Below are 16666 nucleotides of genomic sequence, written 5' to 3'. Positions count from 1 at the left end.
TACCCCTCCCCCATTGGTAGATTGTACAGGAGAAAGGACTTTGATCAGCTGTGATGAGGGATAGTAGGGGAGAAAAGTGGAGTCTTTAGTTTCCCTTCTCTAATCAAGTTGGTGCCTCAAGTTCAGGAAAGCAGAGTTGGAACAGCCCTCATTTGTGTAGGTTAGTGACAACTTTGCTATTTATTGTTAAAGAAGCTGAATAATGGTGTACCAGATGGTACACAGAAATAGCTTTTGAAATAACATTCAAAAAGAATACAAGAGCCAACACCTACATTCCCTACAAGCAAAAAAGGAAGCTGCCTACATGAAATTAAGTTACTTGACTACACTTAAAGTAGAGGCGATATTGAACTCAATTTGGAAGAGGTGAGTCCAGTCTCAAAATGCAGGGCCATGATCCAAAGGAACCAGAATAGTTGAGAAAACTGTTTATTGGTGGTCGGAGCTTTGAAACTACAGATGGTAGCTTAAGAGAACATTTTGAGAAATGGGGCACACTTACAGATTATGTGGTGATGAGAGACCCCCAAACAAAACGTTCCAGAGGCTTTGGTTTTGTGAGTATCTCTTGTGTTGAAGGGGTGGATGCAGCAATGTGTGCTCAACCACACAAGGTTGATGCCCATCTAACAGTGAAGAAAATTTTTGTCGGTGGTATTAAAGAAGATACAGGGAAGCAGCTGCATAGCACAGGGAGATCAGCTCGGTGCTTTGTGACCACCTAGAGGGGTGGGATAGGGAAGGTGGGAGGGAGACGCAAGAGGGAGTAGATATGGGGATATATGTATACATATAGCTGATTCACTTTGTTATACCTCAGAAACTAACACAACATTGTAAAGCAATTATACTCCAATAAAGATGTTAAAAAAAAAAGATACAGAAGAATATAATTTGAGAGACTACTTTGAAAAGTATGGCAAGATTGAAACCATAGAAGTTATGGAAGACAGGCAGAGTGGAAAAAAGAGAAGATTTTCTTTTGTAACTTTTGATGATCATGATACAGTTGATAAAATTATTGTTCAGAAGTACCGCACTATTAATGGGGATAAGTGTAAAGTGAAAAAGGCCCCTTTCTAAACAAGAAATGCAGTCTGTTGGATCACAAAGAGGTCGTGGAGGTGGATCTGGCAACTTATGTGTGGTGGAGGTAACTTTGGCCGTGGTGGAAACTTCGGTGGAAGAGGAGGCTGGTGGTGGTAGACCTGGATATGGAAACCAAGGTGGTGGATATGGAGGCAGCGGTGGAGGATATGATGGTTATAATGAAGGAGGAAGTTTTGGAGGTAACTATGGTGGTGTTGGGAACTATAATGATTTTGGAAATTATAGTGGACAACAGCAATCAAATTATGGACCCATAAAGGGGGACAGTTTTGGTGGAAGAAGTTTGGGCAGTCCCTATGGTGGTGGTTATGGATCTGGTGGTGGAAGTGGTGGATGGTAGCAGAAGGTTCTAAAAACTCAGAAGAAAAGGGCTACATTTCTTAGCAGGAGAGAGAGCAAGGAGTTATCGAGAAAACTGCAGGTTACTTTGAGAAAGTCGTCCCCAAAGCATTAGAGAAACTGTAAAAATCTGCCATAGAAGGAATGATGATCCATAGTTAGAAAAGGTACTGCAGCTTAACAGGAAACCCTTCTTGTTCAGGACTGTCACAGACACAGTTTGCAAAAAGTGCAGCTATTTATTAATGCAATGTAGTGTCAATTAGATGTACATTCCTGAGGTCTTTTATCTGTTGTAGCTTTGTCGTTTTCTTTTCATTATATCAGGTATATTGCCCTGTAAATTGTGGTAGTCGTACCAGGAATAAAAAATTAAGGAATTTTTAACTTTTCAAAACAATAAAAATAAAGTAAGGGCATTCCCTGTTACAGATATCTTTGTAACTGGCAGATTAATTCATAAGTAATCCCAAATTTAGACATTATGATCAAGCAAATCTACAGCCGTATCTAGATGTTTCTCCTTTAACACCAATGGAAGGAAATTCTTTTTATTTTTTTGAAATTTGTAATTAATACACAGAATTATGTCATGGGTAAACTATAAACAAAATTACCAGATACTTAATCTGATTTATAGATAGTCTGCTAGGCTTAAGGTGATTCTATTGTCTTTGGATTCCTAACGATATCTAGTACACTGGCTTACCTATATAGATGACTATTGAATTAAAGAATGAACATGGACAGCTAACAGATTACAATACCTATATTTCTTCAGTAGAATATGATTCTTGGTTAACCACTAATGCCATTTTGCAAGGGACAGCTAAATTCTAGCCCTCAGTGGCTAGGCTCAAATGATAGACTAAATGTCCAAAGAAAACCTTCTAGTACAGCACAAGTTAATATGCTAAATAAAACATTTAAAATGTTTAAAATCTATAGCAAAGCTGTTGAGAAGTAAAGGATTCCTTCAGAGGCCAGAAATAAGAAAATAAGAGCCAACAGAGCCAACAGTGCTTGTTCAAACACTGGAGGCAACTTTTGCCCTACAGGTACTTGCTGAGGCTTTCTGGCTGAGAGCTGAGCTTCCCAGCCAGTGTGAAAATCCTGTCAACCCTTGGGGTGATCAGCTGGACTTGGGGCAGCTAGAGCTTCCACTAGGCTAATCACCTCCATCCAGACACGGCCTCTTCCAGGACTGAGGAGGACTGTTCAGGCACAGTGAGTGGGTGGGCCCACAGTCCTTCCAGAGGACAAGCCCTATAACGTCAGCTGCCCCTCAGCACTGCCTGAACTCACTGAGTACAGCCCAACAGGAGCTCTACAACCTGACATCAACTCCGTCAGCCAACTGCAGATGGACCATTGTGGACAGCAGTTCAGCCTGTGGAACTGTTGTAGGAGGTCATGATCCTGGTGCCCAAGGAGCCCCACCAAGACGCAGCTACTTGAGAGTTTTGAAGCTGGGAAACTAGGCAGGGTCTTCTAAAATACAAAGCTCCATGAGGTGCATCTCATCCATCTTTACTCATGGAGGGTGTTTTAGTTTCCCAGGGCAGCCATGACACATGATCACAAACTGAGTGGCTGAAAACAACAGAAACTTATTCTCTCACAGTCCTGGAGGCTAGAAGTCTGAAATCCGTTGGCAGGACCATGTTCCCTCTGAAGCCTCTAGGAAAGGATTCCTTCCTTGCCTCTTCCTAGTTTCTGGTGGCTCCCAGCAATCCTTAGCATACTTTGACTTGTAACTACATTATTCTAATCTCTGCCTCCATAGTCATATGGCCTTCTTCTCCGTGCATCTGTGTCTCTCTGTGTCCTCTCTTCTTGTCAGGACACCAGTCATTGGATTTACTGCCCACCCTAATCCAATATGACCTCATCTTAATTAGTTGCATCTGCAAAGACCCTAGTTCCAAATAAGTTCACATAATGATGTTCCTGGTGGGCATGGACTTTCAGGGGGAACACTTATTCAACCCACTTCAGAATATATTTCTGTCTGTCTGTGGCTGATGTGCCCTTTTAGCGACATATCACTAGTATCTTTTCAACGTGACTGCTATGATAATGCCTGAGCAGTTTACGAATTAGAGAAACGTTCAGTTGAATTGCATATAGCCATTTCAGGCAAAAAGGAAATATGATTAAACAATTTGAAAATATTTTGTTTAGAAATTTTCTATTTAATATCTTAATGTAAGGTATAATGTATAATCTTAGTGTATACAGTTTAACAACCCACATATCCATCAATAAGAGAATAGATATAAAAATTGAGATCAAACAATAGATTAAATACAACAATAAAAATAAACAAAACACAGCTTTAGACGACAACACAGGTTAATCTCAAAGCCATAATGTTGAGCAAAAAAGGGCAGGTCACAGAAGCATACACGTAGATGTGATTCAGTTCATATGAAGTTCAGAAGCTCATGAAATTAAGTGATTTATTATTTAAGGATACATACATATGTGGTATAACCATAAAGAAAAGCAAGGGAGGGCTTCCCTGGTGGCGCAGTGGTTGAGAGTCCGCTTGCCAATGCAGGGGACACGGGTTTGTGCCCCGGTCCGGGAGGATCCCACATACCGCGGAGCGGCTGGGCCCGTGAGCCATGGCTGCTGAGCCTGCGCCTCCAGAGCCTGTGCTCCGCAACGGGAGAGGCCACAACAGTGAGAGGCCCGCGTACCGCAAAAAAAGCAAGGGAATTAATACAACAGTATTCAGGATAGTGGTTACCTCTGAAAGGCAAGAGGTGATAGGATTAGGAAGGGACCCACGACATAGGGAAATTCAGAGGTATTGTTATGTTCTATTTCTCAAACTGGGTGAAGGGTACATTGCTGTTCATTTTATTATTTTTTACTGTACATTTACACTATATGCACTCTTCCATGTATGTTTCAGAATGTAAAAGCCAACCTAAAGAAGGGCGTCATGCATCCAGTGAGAGCTTTGTGTTTATTTTTTTTAATATCCTCCATAGCTGATTCAACATAGAGAGTGTCTTGATATTATTTATGAGAATAAAGGATAAATATAAGTGAAAATAGAATCATGAGAGTTTAATGACTCTGGGATTTAGAGAAGTCCCACTAAATCCAGTTACCATCTCTTTGAGATGCTGAGCAGTGGCTGCCAACTAGAAATAGCACAAGGAAATTAATGGAGGGGGGCGGTGGGACTTCAGAGGGATTAGCCAAAGGTATGTTGCACCACTTCCTGTTATTCACTGCACAAGTCCAGAACTTCTCGAGCTTCGCCCTATCAGTTGCCCAAGTTGTCCATTGTTGGAAGAGTGTGGCAGAATAGCCAAAGACAGAGAAAGACCAGTTGGAAGGGAAATTATCCACAGCATCTTTAAAAATAACTCTGGTCAAAACTTGCAACCAATAGATAAATAAGTCCTGGAGATCTAACGTACAGTATAGTGAACATAGACAACAATATTGTATTATAATCATCAAACTTGCTAAGAGACTAGATCATAATTATTCCCACCACAAAAAAAGAAATAATAATTGTGTGACCTGATAGAGGTGCCAACTGATGCTACAATGGCAATCATATTACAATCTATAATCATATTATGTGTATCAAATCAACATATTGTACACCTTAAACTTGTACAATGTTATATGTCAAATATCTTTCAATTAAATAAACAAAACTCTAGTCAGACTAGCACAGAGGGTCAGAGTCAAAGGAATCTATTGTTCCTTCTCTTGGTGTCAGGCTTCCTTACGGGGTGGGGGAGGCAGGTGTGGGAGAATTATTAAAAAAAAAAAGTTATATCTCAAAATAATTCATGTTGTCTAACAAAACAGTGAAGATAAATTTAAAACATCTATCTGCCTAAAAACATCTATCTGCCTAACAATGCTGTTACCACAGACTCACCCCCCAGCCAATCTCCATAGCCCTATTATACACATTTATTAATTTCATGCAACTGGTAGCAATTCACGATAGGGACATGAAAAAATCTGGTACCAGAGTAGAAACGTATGCTCTCAAACCTTATTTAAAATCAAACTTTCTCATAGCTTGGTTTCCATTCAGCTCAACCTAATTTCTCTCAGGACCTGGGCCAGCAATCATACTAATTTGCATGACCACCACTGTTTAAACAGCCCCCTTAGTTTTCGATGAATGACCTTCTATGTACTATCAGACTTTTGATGCATAAATCAACTACCCTTATTCTGGTAGGCCTGGGGCAAGGGTGGAGAAGACTGACTGCAGCTACAAAGCTGCATAACTAAAAGACAAAGACATTAAAAGCAACCCTCCAAAAAGGAAAACAAAACTAGTGAAATGAGGCATACAGCAGGCCCTACTCAAAGCAAGAATATGTGTATGCAACTTTTTGATTGAGCTGCTGTATCTAGGCAGCAATATTTTTGTCTGTAGTTGGGCTACCACCCTTTCCAGCCTGATACCATTGTCCTAAAGGTCAATAATCATTTATTTATGCTGATTGAAAAGGAGTCTCAAAGGCAAAAAGGTAGCTGTACTTGAGCAATTTACATTCTAAGGGGGAAAACATGAGACAAACCAAAGGCAGTGTGAGAGCCTTCCAGCCACTCACAGCCTTGGCAACTTAAAACATTAAGTATTTTTACTAAGGACCTACTGTATAGCAAAGAGAACTCTACTCAGTACTCTATACAGTGAATATGGAATTGGGTGGAGAAATGGAATCCACATGTATGGAGAGCATTATATATGAGTATGTAGAGGATGTCAAATATTTTACCTTCTCCTGTCAAATTTTCTAACTGCATTTCATTTAACCAGCACTAAGAGAGTTCTCCTTGCTGAATTTTAAGAAATCTAGTGAAGAGTTGCCTTATCAACTTCTAGGGAGTGGAAACATTCAGAACTCATGCTGTCAGAGCAAAATAACTATTATGTTTCCTCCATAAAGCTAAATTAAATTATTAAGTCAGCAATTTTCAAATCGTGGACTCTGAAGACCCAGGGCTCTAAAAGGCATCACTGGGGAGTCCTTAAAAAGCACACACAGTAATCATATAAGACATTTAAATTAGAACAGTTTCTCCAACACAACTCTACAGTAAGAAACTTTAAGAAGTTTCTTCCTTAAAGCAAGAAACAAACACAACAACTGAATCTAAGGCAAAAGGATACCATAACTTGAGAGTGTGTAATGGGTTAGGCATTGACTCCACAGGATCCTGTCCTAGGAGTAAATGGTACTTATATCAGACTTGCTTTCAAAAATAATTGGGGGAAAGGGTAAAGATAATGAAAGGTTTGAGTCTACTTAGTGTTGGCTACATCTCAAGTGCTGTATGTTTTGCTATATAGTCTCTCAGATTGCAAGGCCACTTTTAATTCCAAATAGCATTTCCTCTAGATTCAGAAAAGTAGACCTGCTTCTTCCATAGTCTGTGTCTGAGCCCTGAGAAGATTGACAATCACCATAAAATATTACTAAAAATATTTTAGATTTGGCAAATTTAACCACATTTTTGCCTTCTGAATGGTTTCTCTGAATTTGAATCTGAGGACATTTCAAGGAAAATTTAATTTTCACTTCTCTGATTAACTTGCACTTCATTTTTCATAATATTTTCTAAGATCTACTTTATAGCCAAAAAGAGAAATCAGCCTTTGGGTCTGTGAACGAGTAAACCATATTTTCCACAAAATAAGTGAACTAAAGTTAATTAAATGGTAACATGTTTTCAAACTCAAAACTTATAGAATTGATACTTTGCAAACCCTTATACTCATTCAGCTCATTTAAAGATCACCTATAGTGTACAAAGCCTTACACTACATAGTGGGTTGGTATAGAAAAATGAACAAAAAAATTGCCCTTGCTTTCACAAAGCTTCCTACCTCCTGGGGAAGGCCAGTGATACCAAACTAAAACAAAATGTAGTAAATATGAAGGAAATGGGATTCAAAAAGTACAATAGGAGGTGCGAAGTATGAAACTGCCAATCACAATTGGGAGTGCCAATTTACAAGGACAGTTTCTTGGAGAAAATACCAATCTATTTGGGCCTCAAAGGATGTGTGGAGTTCTAACAGTAAAATAGGGAATGAAAGGCATCACATGCAGTGACTAACATGACCAAAAACAAAGTGTGAGAATATATTTTGTACTGGAGGATGTAAAAAAATCTATTGGTGTGGCAGGAGTGAAGCTTACTTGGCCAAGAGGAAGATGTGGTAATAAAAATGTTGAAGTGGTAGTTTGGACCAGATTATAAAAGACCTTGAATGCCTTGCTGAGGAATTCGAACTTTTTAATTTAAATAATAGAATCATAGATGAAGATGGTGGAGTAGGAGGACATGGAGCTCCCTCCCACCACAAACACATCAAAAATACATCTACGTGTGGAATAATTCTCCCAGAAAACTAACCGGAAACCATCAGAAGAACTAAACAATCAAAGCTGCAAGAAAGATCTTCATGTAACTGGGTAGGACAGAAAAGAGGCATCGGGTCGGGAGCTGCACCCCAGGGAAGGGGCTGTAAGGAAGAGAAGGTTCACATAGGTGGACCCTCACCCTGGGGCGCCAACAGGTCAAGCCACAATCTGGACATCACAGTCTTGGGATCCTGTGTGGAGGAGACAAGCCCCCGTGGCTGCTGGGAGAATCACTGGGACAGACAGAAGGGCTGGTGAAGCCTAGACTCCACTTGTGAGGGGTGTGTGCATGCTGGCTTGCCGACAATCAAGGCAGAGAGAGCCTTGCACAGACAGCAGCCGACTCACTTCACATCCCAGTCTGAACAGGGTGAACACCTGAGGCCCACTCACTCCACACCACAGCCTGCTGTAAGATCTGGGCCAACTGAGAGCCCTGGGAAAAGATGCAGTCTAGTCATGCAGAAACAGACCAGGGGTTCTGGACTGTGATCTGGGTGGAGCGGCAGTGGCCAGTGTCAGTGCCCACAGGAGCACACAGCGGTTCCTCTCCCAGCAACAGTACCCCGGCTCCACCCGCCCACTCCACGCTGCAGCTTAGTGCTGGATCTGGGGAAAATAGGTGCTGGGTCAAAACTGCCACAGAGGCAGCCCAGATCTCTGGCAGAAGCACAGCCACCTCAATTGCTACAGCCACAGCACCTCAACCCCCAGCCCCAGCCTACTCCACACCACAGCTTTGCACCAGATCTGGGACAGGCACAACAGAGGAAGGGATGCAACCTTGGGCTGCTTCTGAACGGAGCCACAGACACCTACACAAACAGTGCATAGGTTCTCTGTGAGCGCAAGGACCTCACTTGCTACAGCAATCACCTCCTTTGGGGCAGAGCATGCACTCAAGGGTGACAGAGCCTGATCAAGCCAACCCTCAGGGCTTCGTTCCAACAACTGGGGAGCAGACCCTGCCCCTGACAGGGCAGCAAGAGCCAATGAGCAGGGAGCAAGTCCCGTCTCACACCCTGCTGAAGCTCTAGACCCTCCCTATCAAGGGAATAACAGCACACCCTGAGAAAAGAGCCAAAGTAGGATAAACTGACTCTTTTGATGTGTACTCAAAGGGATGTATAGGAGGGCAGGGGCAGAAGTCTAGAATGAGTCTTAGGCCTCTCCATGGCCATTATGTAAGATAGAGACAACCAGAGATTAACAGAATTGAAGGAAAACATCACGACTTAGATTTGGAGCACTTGAGTTCCAGGTGCTAGATAGATATCCATGGAGGAGTGGCAAAAATACAGTTGATGAGCTGGTCTACTCCTCAGAAAAAAGACCAAAATAGAGCCATAGGTTTGGACAGGGCAAGGTTAAGGTATATGGGCATGATAACTAGACTAAAGTTTGGTGCACCTCTTTATTTTTTTTTAACATGACTGTTTTCTTCCAGGTTTATTGAGATACAATTGACATGTAGCATTGTGTAAATTTAAGGTATACAACATGACAATTTGATATACAGAGACTGTGAAATAATTACCACAATATGATTAGTTAACACATCCATTACTTCACATCATTAACTGCTTTTCTGGTGCACCTCTTTAAACTGATATTCTTTCAGTACCTGGTTGTATTAGTTTGCTGGAGCTGCCATGACAAAGTACTACAGACTGGGTGCCTTAAAAACATAGAAATTTATTTTCTCACAGTTCTGGAGACTAGAAGTCCAAGATTAAGGTGTCAACTGTTTTGATGCCTTCTGAGGCTTCTCCCCTTGGTTTGTAGATGGCCAACTTCCCCCTGTGTCTGAATACTGTCTTTCCTCTGTACATTTCTGTGTCCAAATTTATTCTTCTTAATAAGGGCAGCAGTAATATTGGATTAGGACTCACCTTAATGACATCATTTTAACTTAATTGCCTCTTTAAAGATCCTATCTCCAAATATATCACATTCTAAGGTACTAGGATTAGGACTTCAACATATGCATTTTTTGGCGGGGGTGGGGGAGTGGGGGGAGGACATAATTCAGCCCATAGTCAGTATTATTGAAAGGAAAGATGGAGCACTGTGTAGGAAACGGTGGAGAAGGAAGATCACAGGTGACAAATCAGTAATTCAGCTTATCTTTTCGTTGTATACCTTGCTCAGCAAAACAGAAGTACTAAAGATCACCCCTCACCCTCTCTACATGGTAGTTTAAAATCATCTGTTGGTAATTGAGCATGAAGGATAGTGTGAAGATCGTAATATACTGAATCTGACATATATGTATATGACTATAAGGCACATGAACTGTCTACCAGATATTCAGGCACACTACACAGCCAGAATAATAAAAGCAACACACAAATAGACCAACGGAATAAAATGCAGAGCCTAGAAACACATTTGCATAAATGGGAAGTTGATATATGATAAAGGTGGCATCACAGGGCTTCCCTGGTGGCGCAGTGGTTGAGGGTCCGCCTGCCGATGCAGGGGACACGGGTTCGTGCCCCGGTCCGGGAAGATCCCACATGCCGTGGGGCTGCTGGGCCCGTGAGTCATGGCCGCTGAGCCTGCGCGTCCGGAGCCTGTGCTCCGCAACGGGAGAGGCCACAACAGTGAGAGGCCCGCGTACCGCAAAAAAAAAAAAAAGGTGGCATCACAAATCAGTGATGATTTTTAGGAAGGTTCATGGTAAACTGGCTTATTCTATGGAGAAAAAATGAATCTATATGATATACAGAAGTGAATTCTAGATGGTTTATAAAACTTACCTGTGAAAGGTAATACTGTATAGTTAATAGAAGAAAATGTTGGCTCTTTGCAGCCAGCACAGATTGATGGGCATTTCTGGAGACAACTGGATCAGTCCTGTTTTAAACTACCATTAAACCTCGTGTGTGTGCTGTGCTTGCTGCTGGGACTCTGACCGAGGCAGTAATTGGTACCAGGTATGGGGGCGTGACAAATAGATCCTCAAAATGGGATTCTGGGATTGAGTTGCTCCTATTTGAAGAGTGCACAGAGTGGCAGAGGAATAGAAAACACCGGTAATCCACAGCATAGCATCACGGTCACTCAGATTATCACCAGTTGTGGCCTTGAGTGAAGATAGAGACCAAGGCACTGGCAGGTAGTGGCTGTGGTAATATTAGTGATTACCAAGATGTTGGAGGTGGGGTGGGGGAATGTCTACTTACAGCTGCTCTGGAGAGTGTATGTAAAGAAAAAGATAAACATAAAGTCTTCAGTTTCCAACCTAAGGCAGTTGTAGAGAACCAGAAAGCCTCTATGGTGCCATATAATTTCCTCATCTCATGTAGCTGAAAGGCAGACTTGGCTGAGAATCAGGCCAGGGCTTGACTGTAAGAGTTGGAATTGCTATTTCATTTAAATATACCAGGCACCAGGTCTCTTTTGCTAACATGGGAGACTAGTTGGGAAGGAGTAGGGCTCTCATGATCGGGGTGGGATATTTGGACAAACACAGGCAAGGCTGATAGCTTTAAATACCCACTTATCTCTGTATCATTCTCACAGGGACCTTGATTGAATTGGTATCCCACAAAACATCACCCCAGTCCATTTTCTGGGGACAGTATACTAATTGGATCTGATGAGTGGGAAAAGGCAAGGATCTCAAAGCCTTAATAAGGTATGTGTGCCAGAGAGGGGACGTAAAGAAAGTTCACAGGTCTGCCCCATGGGGAAGTTTCTGTGAGTTCAGTGTTCTGGAGCATATTGGGATATTTTTTCTAAAGAATAGACATACTGATGCACCTTGAGCCTTCCTCTATGAAGATAAAGGTACAAACAACACCTGGTGGACTTTCTTGGACATTAGAGGCAACATGTATTTGTGTTACTTTGATACTAATAACACTAGAACAAAACAGAAAGAAAAGTATAAATGCATAAACATTAAAAAGGGTGATGGTGGACAGGATATGTGTTTAACCCATTTGTAGACTGATAATAATAACCAGAAAAGTTGCTACATTCTCTGTTGGTTGGTTAGTTGTTATACATTTGTGTATAGTCCTCAGGATGAACTTAAGTATGTACACCTGTGTGTGTGTGTCAGTGAGAGAGAGAGAGAGAGAAAGAATGACAGAATGTATTTTTTAGGTAAAGTATTTCAAAATACTGAAACTTTCAGTACATTGATCTCCCTGAATTGAGCCTTCCTTAAGTGCTTTAAGACCTTGCTATTTGAAGTGAGGTCCTCAATCACAGGGATCAGCATCACCTGGGAACTTTAAATGGTGACTCTGAGGCCTACCCAGGGTCTCAGAATCAGAATCCTGCACCCAGTCTTAGGCCCACCCAGACTGAATCAGAATCTGCATTCTAACAAAACCCCCAGGTGATTTTTATACAAATTAAAAACTTAGAAGCCTCACCCTAAAGTATGTGTTTCTTTTGGAAAATGCATCAGACATTGGGGAAGCCTGGCTTGCATCCTCACTAGCTTCAGGGGTGCTGGTATCATATAAGAAATTTCCACTTGTCACTTTAAGCAAAGCCTTGGGCCTTCAGCTGTGTGCTTTTCCATGAAACCTTTGGACTAAAAAAAAATGAAAACTGAATGAGAACCATTGATAACTACTACAGATACTATTCATAGGTTTATCATCTTTGCAGTTTGTCTCCAAAAGATTCTAGTTCTTCACAAAACTCTTGCCTTTTCTTGTCTCAAAACACATATATTAGGCTGAAAGCCCACCCAGAAAGTATTTGCACATCAAGTGCCTTTGGGTCTCCACATGTTGTTGTCTTTGTCTAAAGCTCTCTTTCCACAACCCCTCCTTGCTCTTCTGCTGGCTAACTCCTACTAGAGCCTCTGGTCCCAGTCTTATCTTCTGAGGACTATTCCCTGACCTCCCCTCCTCACCCCACCCCACCCCATCGCACCCTCAGCACTCAGTTAGCAGTCCTTCCTGGGAACCTCCAGGTCATGCTTCTATTCTAGAATGGGGCACACTGAAGTGAAATTGCCTAAAAGCTCTGTGAGGGTGAGATGACAATCTCTGTGTAACTACAGCACATACACCTACCCTGTCGCTTCTCAGGTGCCTATTTTACTTGCTAGGTGAAGGAATGATACATACAGGAAAACCTGTACCCAAGACCATATAGCTGGGATTAGAGCCAAGTTCTGACTAAGCCTCCAAACCCCGTGGGTACTACCCCACGGTGCCTCTAGGTAACCTCCTAAATAACCAGAGTAAAAGGATTTCAAAGCAGAGATTGTGACATTAATCATCAAGTTTATTTTACGCAGAAAGTGCATATTTTTACATATACGATCATGTTAGCATCACCATGCAGAGCTCCAGTACCGCCAAGTAAAGAGTAGTGAGAAATACATTAGAAAGAAAAGCTGTCCTTAGAATAAAATAGTTGTAAGGAAATGATTATCAGACACAATAAGTGCTTTGAAAGAAAATTCAAATATATATTGTAGTCTTCCTTTATTGCAAAAAAAAAATAGTCTAATTTTCACTCTCTTCAGTCACTTAAATTCTTAAATTTATTTTCAGAAATGAGTGATTGTTACACTTGATCCCTTAAGAGTTCTTCCATTTTCTGTTTGAATTTGTTAATTATGGTAGCCTGAAAATTATTTCTCTCTTACCCTAGCACACCTTTCTTTTCTTTCCTTCTCTCTCTCCCTTTTTTTTAAGTGTAAATGAAACTCTAACCCAGTTAGTTCTTCTTGGTCTGATTGCCAGACTTTCCAGTAATCACATCTGAGTTTTTTCCAACATGTGGGCAATTTTCATTATTTCGATCCAGCAGTGACCTTTGGAATTCCGGAATCATTTTCCCTCCCCTTCCTGGTGCCCCCAGGAGACTTAGAAGCACAAACACCTGAGGTACCTCTGGGCATCTTCACATCTGTTGGCATAGAAGATGAAGGCCACTGTGTGGTAGATTTTCAACAACAGGTGTTGAGCTTGGGGAAGAGTTCCTTGGTTTTTGAGGGCTGGGCAGAAGCAGTACTTGATCCTTAGTTTCCAGGCTCTTTGGAAACACTTAGAAAACAAAGTTAATCTGTTTATACAAAGCTCACATTGAGAAACCACAGTATGCAATTGCTAAGCAAAAGTAGGCAGGTTTTTGGTTTCAAAGTTCTACATTTTGTATCAATTTTCTATCCAGAGCAACTCAGTCTTTCTGTCTGGGGTTATGCCTCCTTGATGCATCTTGAATCCATGAAATATTATGTTTTCAAGGAGTACCTTATTGTTCTCATGCCCAGTTTTCAACAGTGCATACAAAGTTGAAATTTTTTCCAAGATGAATTAGCCCAGTGGAAGTTTTTCACTAGGAACAATGCAAAAGAGTGAATACCATCTATATTATCTGCCTTATGAAAGTCTCTGGAATCACTGCTTTTCTTTGTTCACTGGTAGTAAAGACTCTAAAGTACAGAAACAGTAGAAACACTGTGTTTAACTCAAAATATCACTGAAATCCCATTTTAGGAAAATCTGTTTCTTGCAGATTTTCTCTGAAAAGTACAAAGTGTCGCTTGGTGTGCAGTTATCTGCCAGTATAAATGGTATAAATGGATGATTACTTAAACACGGCTTCTTTTAGAAGAGAGTTCGAGGACTTTACAAAAGCACCAAGCTGTGCTTGCCATCCAGGTGAGCCTCTTGAAGGTAAATAATTTGACTTAAAGGATTGTTAGAAACTTTTCTTATCTCCTTATCTGGGCAATAATTACTATATCTCTAATCTGCTTTTTTAAGATCGGTTGGGGTTTGATTCCTTCCAAATATCTTAAAATCAGGAATTATTTAATGGGAATGGAAAGGTAGCTGAGAGTGTCAAAGATAAGTGGTCATCTTTATCTAAACACCAAGAAGTATTACCTTTCCTATCCTGTAGCATGAAGCTGACCGCAGTCTGCCTCTGAGGCCTTGCAGTAAGTGTGTTTTAAATATCCCATAGATTTGGAATTTTGGAGCAATGTTCATCTCAGAACATCACGTTCAGAAGAGCCTAACGATCTTGAAGAGATGAGTTCCAACTCAGATATTCTGTAGTACTATAATCAGTCAGGTAGCCCTTTCCTTGGGCACCACCAAATCCTTTTGCAGAGTATGAGCTTTCACTGACTTCCAAGTAGTGAAACAATCTTTGTCCTGTTGGGTTACCCTTTTAAGGTAGGCTTCTGATGCCTGTGAACTAAACATTCCTCTTACAGTACCACATTCTTGCTTCTGCTTTCAAGTATGCAAGTGCCTATGTACTGCTCATTCTCAAGTTTATATCAGATTTCAGTAGGCATTTGCCTCGGAGGTTTTGCAGACCTTTGTGATAGGACTTATTTTTCTCACTTAGTGAAAATTTGCTGTTAATAGACCAAAGTGTCAGAAAATTCAGAGTATTTTATTCCTCTTAGTAGGGGTTTAGCTCACCCTGCCAGCTACCAAGCAAGGACATTCCACTGCTGGAGAGGAAGACCAGGTAGGAATGTGGGTGTCTTAGCAGAAATCCAACCCCACTAGAGGAAAAAAAAATTCAAAGGAAGTGTCCTGGTGATGGGTCCATGGTCCAAAGACAAAGACCATGCCATAGACATGTAGGCAAGCCAATCCAAGAGCTATAATTGCATCTTCCAGTTGACATTCAGATGGAACCATGTATTTGCAAATTGTTTCCCAAATATTTTTCTGACCTTTGATTCACCATTGTTTTGTCAGGAGTGCTCCTTTCTATTTCACAGAAGGGGAAAGTTGCACCAAGAGAGATTACCAGACTGGCATAAGGTAGTTTATCCCCTCTGTCAGTTCAATGTCGACATGAGTTTTCTCCTCTTTCCTAACCTAACTGAGCCAAATGGCCTTTACTTCTCTGTTATTCCCACTGTTGCTGGATCTTTGTAATAAAAGTGAATCTGTTTCAACTAAGGGTGTAATTCCAGACCTACTGGCAGGCCTGAGGCAGAAGAAATAACAAAGACCTACTAATGATGAGGGAAATTACTAGAATTTCCATGGAATAGCGGTATCACTAACAAATAACACATCTTGCCTCAAGGAGTCAAGAGACTACTAGATTCCTTTTATTATTTTAATTTTTTACTATAATAATTCATCATCAGTTACCTACTAGCAGAGAGTACATTTACTTTTACTCAAAATATCACCATCCCCAACTTTGCAAAAATAACCTTTTCAGAGTAAAAAACACTGGCAGTATTTTCCAAAGATGGCCATCCCAATATCTCTGTTCCCACAAGATCTTCTAAACCTTACCACTCCCATATCAAGAAGTGGAATCTAGTTATCCTCTTTCCTTGTAACCAATGAAATGTGGTAGAAGTCTGTGTGACTCTGAACCTAGGTCAGAAAAAAAAAAACTGTTATATCTTCCACCCTGTTGGACGGAACACTCATACTGAGTCCTAAGCAGCCATGTACGCAGCCAGACTGCCATTCGGCCACCATACTGTGAGGAAGCCTAACATAGCCCACCAGGAGAGGCCACATGGAGGAGCCCTGACAGTATGTGAAGACAATAGATAGATGGAGACATGGGAAGATAGAGAGATAGATAGGAAGAGATATGCCAGGCCAGCCAGCAACTGCTCCAGACCATTATTTCAGCACCAACTACTAGTTATTTATAACTGTGTAAAAGACTGCAAGCTAGATCCACCTAGCTGAGCCCATCCCAAGTTTGTGACCCACAGAAACTATGAGATTATGTTATGATTGTTGTTGTTTTAAGCCACTAACTTCCTGGGGTGATTTGTTATGCAGCAATAATAACCAATACAG

General features: G+C 41.1%; 1 pseudogene; it reads left to right on the top strand.

Moving 5' to 3' along the window:
* Positions 1-386: 386 nt before the first annotated feature.
* LOC112414523 (heterogeneous nuclear ribonucleoprotein A3 pseudogene) lies at positions 387-1453 on the top strand (annotated as a pseudogene).
* The last annotated feature ends 15213 nt before the right edge of the window (positions 1454-16666 follow it).

This window comes from Neophocaena asiaeorientalis, unplaced genomic scaffold (genome assembly GCF_003031525.2).
Source record: "Neophocaena asiaeorientalis asiaeorientalis breed wild unplaced genomic scaffold, Neophocaena_asiaeorientalis_V1.1 scaffold70, whole genome shotgun sequence".
NCBI classification, from domain to species: Eukaryota; Metazoa; Chordata; class Mammalia; order Artiodactyla; family Phocoenidae; genus Neophocaena; species Neophocaena asiaeorientalis.
Note: the sequence above shows the minus strand (reverse complement) of the source record. Positions and strands in the feature narration are given on the sequence as shown.